Genomic DNA, 8165 nt, shown 5'->3' with positions numbered 1-8165 from the left:
TATTTAGTCTAGATCCTGCTACTGCTGACTGGTGGGACAACATCAAAAGGAAAACTAGGCTATCTCACGAAGTTACTGGCTGACAAAGTTGTTGGTGCAGTCGCAGAAAGTTGCCTACATACCGCCCGGGACGGGAGCTCCACTTCTCTTTGGACCACTGCGCAGATCCTCATTTCAGGGGGGTGCTTGGTAGCAGGTAATTGAGCACCCGAGCACTTTGCGGGGGTAGTGGTGTGACTGGCAAGGAGCTTGCTCTTGAAGAAACAACTGTGGGTGAGATTTAGAGGCTGCTAGAGAAACTACTTTATTTTGGCAGTGGCTGCAGCGATACTGGCAGGATAGCTAGAATTTGAGGTGGCTGTCTCTGTGCCCTTTCTTACAGGGCTTAACTCTGTAGCTGGCGGCAAACGAGGGACACCGGGAGCCAACGCCAGAGGAAAATCCCTGATCCAAATCTGTGGATGGATTAGAAGAGCTCAAGGGGGGGAAAAGAACCAGGTAAGAAATCGCTTCTTCTCTGTCAGCAAGGGAAACCAAAAGCACTGAGTAATAACGCGAGTCCTTTAGGGCTGCACGAAGTCAAGAGAGGGGGCGAATCTGGTCCCAGGATGTGGGACATCCTCTGTGGCTCCTGAAGCCGCTTTGCTGGGAAGCAGGGCTGAATGCTGATGACTGGAGTCCTTTACTGAAACAATTCTCTCGCTGACAAGCGCCCTGAGGGGATGTGCATGCAGTCACTTGGAGGATAGGATGGTGTGAAAGGCCCCCTGCTCCCAGCAAAGCAGGGAGGCTGGGGCTACTAACATCTGCAGTGTTTTGCAGAGAACGGAGAGCACAGCGTGAACCCCGGGCTGAAATAATATTCAGAAAGCCCTTGCGCTGTCTTTGGCAAGGCCGTGCATGTGGAGCTTGTGACCTTCCTGGGCTACTGTTTTGTTTCTGTTTTTTATTGTCCTTGTTGTTATCCAGAGGGCTGTTGGATCATTAGCTTGCTGGGTGGCACGGTCTTGCTGAGCTGGTTATTCCAACTGACTAGACTTAGTGCTTTGGGGTACCTTCTGCTGCAGCTGATTCTGCATGCAGACTGACTCTTGTGCTACTTTGTGATTTATTGCCATTTCAATTTCAAATTTCAATTTCCAACAATAAAAGGGAAGAGGACATTCTTGCGTGGAATATAAGTGGCTTTAGGGCTGAAATAAGAAATTTTCCTAGAGAAAAGGGCAGCAGAACCCATCAGGCTGGTGCTGAGTGGGGTTGGGGGGGAAATGTTAAAATAGCAGCAGCTTGTTGATATCTAATCCTCGCTGCTGCTCAGCCCTGCTGCCTGCGAGCTTGAAGTGCTAGGAGTGCAGGCAGAGCTCCTGCTTTTTTGAGAACTATGATGGGATCGATATGTTCCTGCAGAACGCTTCAATCCCATCATTTCAGCATTTGGCGGGGAGGGGAGCATCTGTTTTGCTGGAAGATCTTTTGACTAGTCCTAATAACGAGAGACATGCTTTTTTGTTTCTGTTGCTTGAGGGCAGTAAGCGAGTCAGTGGGTCTCCTGCGGTCAGATCAGGCAGAGGGGAGATAAAATGTAGATTTGATGGACTCCCTGGGGATGGAGGGGCTGGCTGGTGGCTTGGAGGAGTCATCTGGAGTCTCTTGTACCGCAGAGCACCTGCTGCGGGACCCGAGCTGGAATAGCTCCCGGTGGGGTGGGTATAAGCCATAGATTTCTTCCCTTCTCTCCTCCCCAGACACTGAAAACAAGATGAAGGGTAACAAAATGTTGTCAGGCTAGTAGAAAAAAATCTGGAGGAAGAACTGTGTAATGCACAACTTAATGATAATTGCTATTTTCCCAACTTTAGATCCTCCACCACCCCTGTCTGGTCGCGCTGCGAGCTGCGTGGGGCAGGGACCTCATGTTACGGACAGGCTTTTGGGGTCTTCCGTTTCGTGTAACGCTAATTTGTGTTCGTGGTATCTTTGCAACTAGGATTCAAAGTCAGGCCTGATCTCGCAGCCATGGAGTGGGGCAAGAAAAAAAAAGATTCCATTAAAAAAAAAAAAATGTTGTCAAGGAAACGGCTCTCACAGTACCACTGCGCGCAGCCAATAAGGCACAAAGAAAAGTCTCCCCACAGCAGAGCTGCGTGCAGCACGGGGTAGGCTCCACAAACGTAATTGAGACAGCAGGAATTCAGTGCTAACTACAAAGCCTTGTTTTGATTACCGTGTGGACTCCATCCCAACCTGCTGTAGTTATTCTTTGTACCTTCGTTAATGAGCCAGTCTTGCTTTTCTTTCTCTAAAGCTAGCCAGAAATTTTAAATAGGAGAAGGGGTCAGGAGGAAGGTGACAGAAATTACAGCAGACTTGCTTTTGGTAGCAGTATTCTTCCTGCAAGGATAATTACTTAAAGCAAGACGAATGCTCTGCATTTCAGTTAACTCCTCTCCAGCCTGTGTTAAATCCATTACGGGATGCCTTGCGTTTGACATTTGCGTCTTTGTCCTTAATGATGACAGTAAATTTAAACACCCCAGGAGGGCTGCGGAGAGCTGCCAAGTCTCGGGATGCTACTGCTGCTGCTACGACTCCTTTAACATCGCCCCACGGGTGAGGCTGCTGGAGCTGCTTCGCCCGGGAGCAATGGGAGAGCTGGTGTCTCCCACACACTCACATCATAGGTGAAAGCTGCGCTCCAAAAGCTAGATGTGATGCTGATAACCGGCGGTTGCTTCCTGGTTACTAGCTAATAGCACTGTCCCAGGTGAATCCTCCGTGCCTGCAAAGGTAATTTATCATACGGCTTTCCTGTTTGTGTTCTGCTGAGCTGCATCCAAGCCTTCCATTTATTTCAGGACCTCAGTAAGAAATCAAAGCAGGGTCGCCAAAGGGCAGCAGAATTAAACTGTTTGCTTTGCTTGGAAATGGCTTTAAATTAATTCTGGTGGTCACAGAGCTGAGTTTGCTAGTGATAGCTGGGATGGGAGGTGGTTCTGGGCAGCTGTTTTGCAAACAGCACTTGCACTTTCTGCCTTCCCCTGCCCCATAGCTGTGTGACTGATACAGCGCCAGAGCCCCCACAGCTTCTATAAGTGCAGACATGCATTAAGCTCCTCTGGGAGTGAAGTCCAAGGCAGCTCTGCCGTGCTGCCAGGGCATTTCCCTCCCGACCCGCACTGCTGAGGGTCCTGCTTTAGTGCCCTGAGCTGGGTGGTCTGCAGGGCACCCGGTGTCCAGCTGCTGTGAATTCTGCCCTTGGATGCTGCAGTGCCAACAGGGCAATGACGAAGCCTCCTTGTGAATCTGGGCTGTTGTCACTCCTAAACAAAGCAGCTCTCTAAGCCAGGCCTGCAGGGCTGTGAGATGAAATGCCATCTTTCCTCCAGCTCTCATGTTTATGTATATATGCTGTATACACTTCTATTATTCCACCTGTTTGATGATAATGGGTGTTTGGGATAGAGCAGCTGCTAAAGTGGCACACAGGGCGGATCGAATCAGCAGGTGACATTTTTCACTGGGTTTATCTTTGAGAACAAGCTGGGCCTGCAATAAACTGGCTGCTCCTTCATTTACTAGAGGACAAAGCTGCCATTATTCAGGGGCAGAAGAAAGCGAAACCCCAGGAGATGAGCTGAGTGCGTGTGCGATCTCCCTGTCTGACTGCGTGCAAGCATTAATGCAAGAACTCAAGGTCAAAGGCTGCCCAGCCCTGAGAGTCGGAGGCAGAAGGGGCCTCCAGAAGGAAGAATGGTTTATTTCTTTATCTCATCGAGTCATGTATCAATTATCCATGGCGTCTAACAGCCTAGAAAGGGAATAGATTTTCAGCTCTTTAAGAGAGGTTTTGCATGTACCGTACATTCGCTGGGCAGCGGATTAAACTCTGCACGGCTCTTGAGGCAGGAGGCTAAAAGCAGAGACATCGTGTAGCCTGAGAGGGGAAAACCCAAAGGGCAACAGCTTTCCTTTTAATCTCAGGTGGTCCTTCTGTTGTTCATGAGGCAAATGGTGCTGATAATGCGAATTAGGGAAATCTGCTGTGCTCTGTTCTAGAGGGATCCCGGAGAAATTGAAGAAGAAATTGCCAGTCCTGTGTGGCAGAGAATTGTGGCAGGGTTAAAAAAAATCACATCAGCTCAAAACCAGAGGGATTTAAAAAGCAATTTTGTCAAGCTTTTACGATAAGAAACTGCTACCTGCCTGTCTCTGCTGCAGTATCATATCGTGACATGACCAGCTGTCAGCCCCCTGCGCCAGGCTGCTGCCCAGCTGCCTGGAAGCTCCTGGGGTTTCCAGTCTGCAGAGCAGTGCTGCATCCTCCGGAGAGGATGCTCGTGAAGTGATGCTCCTGCACCCTCCCTTGTGATGAATCTCTGTTAAGACCCTGCTCACCGCAGTCTTAACAAACCAGTCCTGTGGCAAAACCCATCCTCAGCAGGAGGGCATAGCTACGGGAGCTCGAATAGGAACAGCATTTCTGCCGAGCAGAGCAAGGGCTGAGCATTCATCCCAGCCTCGGCTTGTGAGGGGGACCCCGTCGTCTGTTGTGCTAACAGGCAGAGGAGAGGATCCTGTGGAATACAAATGGATCTGGGCTTCAGCACGGGCATCCCGCAGCACGGCTTGCACTTTCCCTCGCACCCAGCCAGGGCTCTGCTCACTCAGCAAGTTACTGGGCCAGCTTTCCCTCTGGCAGCAGCGCTTGCTGCCAATTCCTCCTTGGCCCAGAAACATGGGGGCTAGAGAAAGCTGGCCCTGAGCAGGAGGGGCTCCGAGGGGTACCTGGCAATTCCCGGAGTCCTGGCCTCTCTGGGATAACAAGAGGCTGTTTCTACCTTCAGATCAATTGAAATCAGTTCCTTGTTTTGGGGGAAAAAACATGTTCTGTTGTCTCGTCGCCTCAGCAGTGAATTGATTACAGAAAGCAGTTGCTGTAGCATGAAAGAAATGCCTCTTAGCTAGACAGCAACGAGCAGGTTTGTTTTACTGTCTCTGCGATCCGTGTGCGTGCTGCTTGCCTCGGCAGATCAAGGCATCAGAAAGCACTCCAGCAGACTTCCACCCTGCCTCCTTTGAGCACCCTCCCCTGCTGCCTCCTGCCCCTTCCAGCTCGGCTCTTTGAGCTCTGGAAACGTGTTCATTTGGAAGCAGCTCATGGAGCAGGCCATGTGAACGGGGAGCTTTTCCTTTCCTCTGAAGTACCGGCGTTCAGGTGCTGGGCACAAAGTCCTGGCTGGATGCCACGGCGAGCTGTGAGCTGTTCTGCCCTTCGCTCTTACCTTGATCTCGTTAATGGCCTCAGCTTGGGTCCGGTTTCCAAACTGACTGCTGGGGCCGTGTTCATCCAGTTAGCAATTTTTGACGATGAGAATAAATGTAACCTCTTAGAGATCAGTCTCATATTGGAAATGCAATAATACAGAAAGCAATTGCTCTTTGAGTCAGCCTTTGAGGGCTTCTGACTGCTGTCTGCAGGGCTTAATGCAGCAGGGAGCGTCTTCCTAATTGATGAGAGCTCTCTGCTGCTCCAGAACAACAGTGTCTGATCAATACATGGTAGAAATGGAGCAGCATTAAATCTGTACCTTCTCAGGACCTCCCATGAGAAGTGGAAGAAACATATTTGCAGCCTCGTAAAGCGATTTCCCGGCTGGAGACTGGCAGGGCATACGTCTGCACAGAGCTCTGTAACGCTGCCTTCTGAATCCCGTCCCGTCACCGCGTTTCCATCGTTATGTCGTATCTCCATGCTTCATAAAACTTGCATTATAAACTCGAGTCTCCCTCACGTTTGCTGTGTAGCTGAGGCAGAAAACAGATGAGAACGGCTGTGGGAGCGAAAGGCTGGGGGAATGTCTCCTGCTCGCCTGGAGTCCGGCACTGCCTCGCTAGTGAGAAAAGGATCATAAAACACCGGGGGTGTTGATTTAATGCGTGTTTTGCATTTGGTGCAAGACAAAGAAGGGATTTTAGATGGATGCCTTGGCAGAATTCAGGCAGGAGATGATTCTTGTTCCCTTGACAAGGATGTTTCAAGGGCAAACACTTAGTGATGCTGAGGATAGTGACCTTCTAAATCTGTGCTATAACATCTCGAGTATGTGCAGCCCTCGGGCTCCACACAAGTTATGCTCGCGAGGAGCTCTGGCTGCTCGCTCTCTGCAGCGATGGGGCTCCGCAGCCGGGCATCTCCCCGTCCTGTCGCTCGCGGTGCGGTACCGAGGCCATGAACCTGTTGCATGTGGGGACCCAAGGCGTGCCAGGGTGAGATGCTCTGCCAGCGTCGGGCAGGGTATGGCAGGGCTCTTCGGTAGCCTCGTGTGGGAGCAAGAGGGCTGCAGAGAGGTGGAGCGGTGGTAACTCCTGGCAATCGAGGCAGTGGGATCCTCGGTTGCAGACTACCCCTCGCAGAAGCTTGCAGAATGCAGACTTTCACTGTTAAAATGGCATCAGCTCGTTCCTGTGTGGGTGAGATTGTCCCTGGGTGGCCCCAGAGCCAAACGTCACTGCTGCTAGAGGAGAGGTTTCAGAGGCTGCCTTCTCATTTCAGCGGGGTGCTGACTCCTCCACAGCTTGATCTTTGTAAACCTCCCCTTACGAGCCACGGGAGACGTGTCGCAGATCAAAAGGTCTTTTAACTTGGCTGCCTTTGTTGCCCTTAGACTTAGAGTGTAATTAGAAATATAATCCATCCCCTGTACGCCAGGTGACATCCCAGCCTGTCTGAGTTCTGCAGCTATATTTTGTGATTACCAGCGATGTAGATGCTATTCCTGGTTCAGCTACAGCCTGACTTGCCCATCTGCTGTCTGCCTTGTGCAATCTGAATGCAATCCCAGAGGGGAACGGGACATATTTGTCACCTGGCTGAGCATGACAGGTCCGGACCACTGAGGTCTCTAGATGTCCCTTAGCGGGATGTCTTTGCTAACCAAGAGAAGCGAGATGGACATGGGGTGGCAGAGCCCAGCGCGGGTGGGTTCCTGGCCAAAAAGGACATGTCCGTAAATAACTTCCCTTCTTGGTAATGGTCCATAATGGTGTATATCAAACGGAGAGGCTTGTGGGCTCAGAATCCTTTGGTTTTGATGCCGGATACGTCTTTAATGTTCAGCTGAGTTGTTGCCATCTGGTAGAGCACCTGCCTTTGCTGTGCCAAGGAGTGAAGAACAGATTCTCGTGGTGCAGTACCTTGGGATTTATCCCGGCAGCGCCGGGAGAGACAGGGACAGAGTCATCCCAGGGGATGGAGGGGGATCACGAGCGATGACTAGCCGGAGCTGGGCTGACTCGCCCGCGTGCTGCGAAGGCAGCGTGTCTCGCTGTGTCCTGGCGGAGCGGCTCTCCTGCTCCGTGCCAGATGGAGCCGCACGTGCCTGGGCTCGCGGAGCAGGGACGGGGAGCGAGTGCTGTGCCGCGGCTTCACGAGCTGCTGCTCCCTACCTCTGCTCCCCGTCCCCTCGCACGGGGGACGGCACGTGCGCACCAGTGCTGGCCCTGGCGTTGCTGCGGCCAGGCTGTCAGCCCTCTCCAACCCCGGCACGTGCACCCTGGGCTTGCCACGGACCAGGGGCAGAAACACAACCGTCCTTCCTAACGTGTGGGCTGCGCTTCCCAAACCCCATCCGAGGGGGGCCAGGCTGCTTTTCCAAGGGCTCGAGCGGACTGCTTTGCAAATAGCTTGCAAAACTCCACGGGCAGGAAACCTGAGGATTTTATGATGCTCTCCCTGCTTTTCCAGGAAGGGCTCTTTGCCGAGGCAGGGCTCGCTGGGCTGCAGTGAAATGGGATTTTCAGGCTAATGTGTGTTTCTGGGAATCTCCTGTCCTGGGAGAGAGGAGACCAACTTGCTCGTGCTACTGCGCGGTGCTGCAGCTCTCTGGTTTCCCTGTTCCTGCTTCCCAACTGACTTTTAAAAACCTGCTAAAAACACTGGAGCGTTTCTCGACTCATATCATTGTACTTCAGAGAACACGCTGGAGAGCGCGTCAGCCTGAAAGCGTGATGGGAACAAATTCTGGAGAGCTTTTGATGTGAGGGAAAAGAGGGGAATTGGCCTGCGTAGGAAGGGTCCTTGGCACCGCAACACAGAGAGCTTTAAAAAAAGAAAAAAATTTGCAATTTGTTTAGCCGTTTCCTACCCAGTTTTCTCACATTCCTAG

Source organism: Calonectris borealis, chromosome 25 (genome assembly GCF_964195595.1).
Source record: "Calonectris borealis chromosome 25, bCalBor7.hap1.2, whole genome shotgun sequence".
In the NCBI taxonomy this organism is placed as follows: domain Eukaryota; kingdom Metazoa; phylum Chordata; class Aves; order Procellariiformes; family Procellariidae; genus Calonectris; species Calonectris borealis.
The sequence above is the reverse complement of the archived record's forward strand: the minus strand, read 5'-3'. Positions refer to the sequence as shown.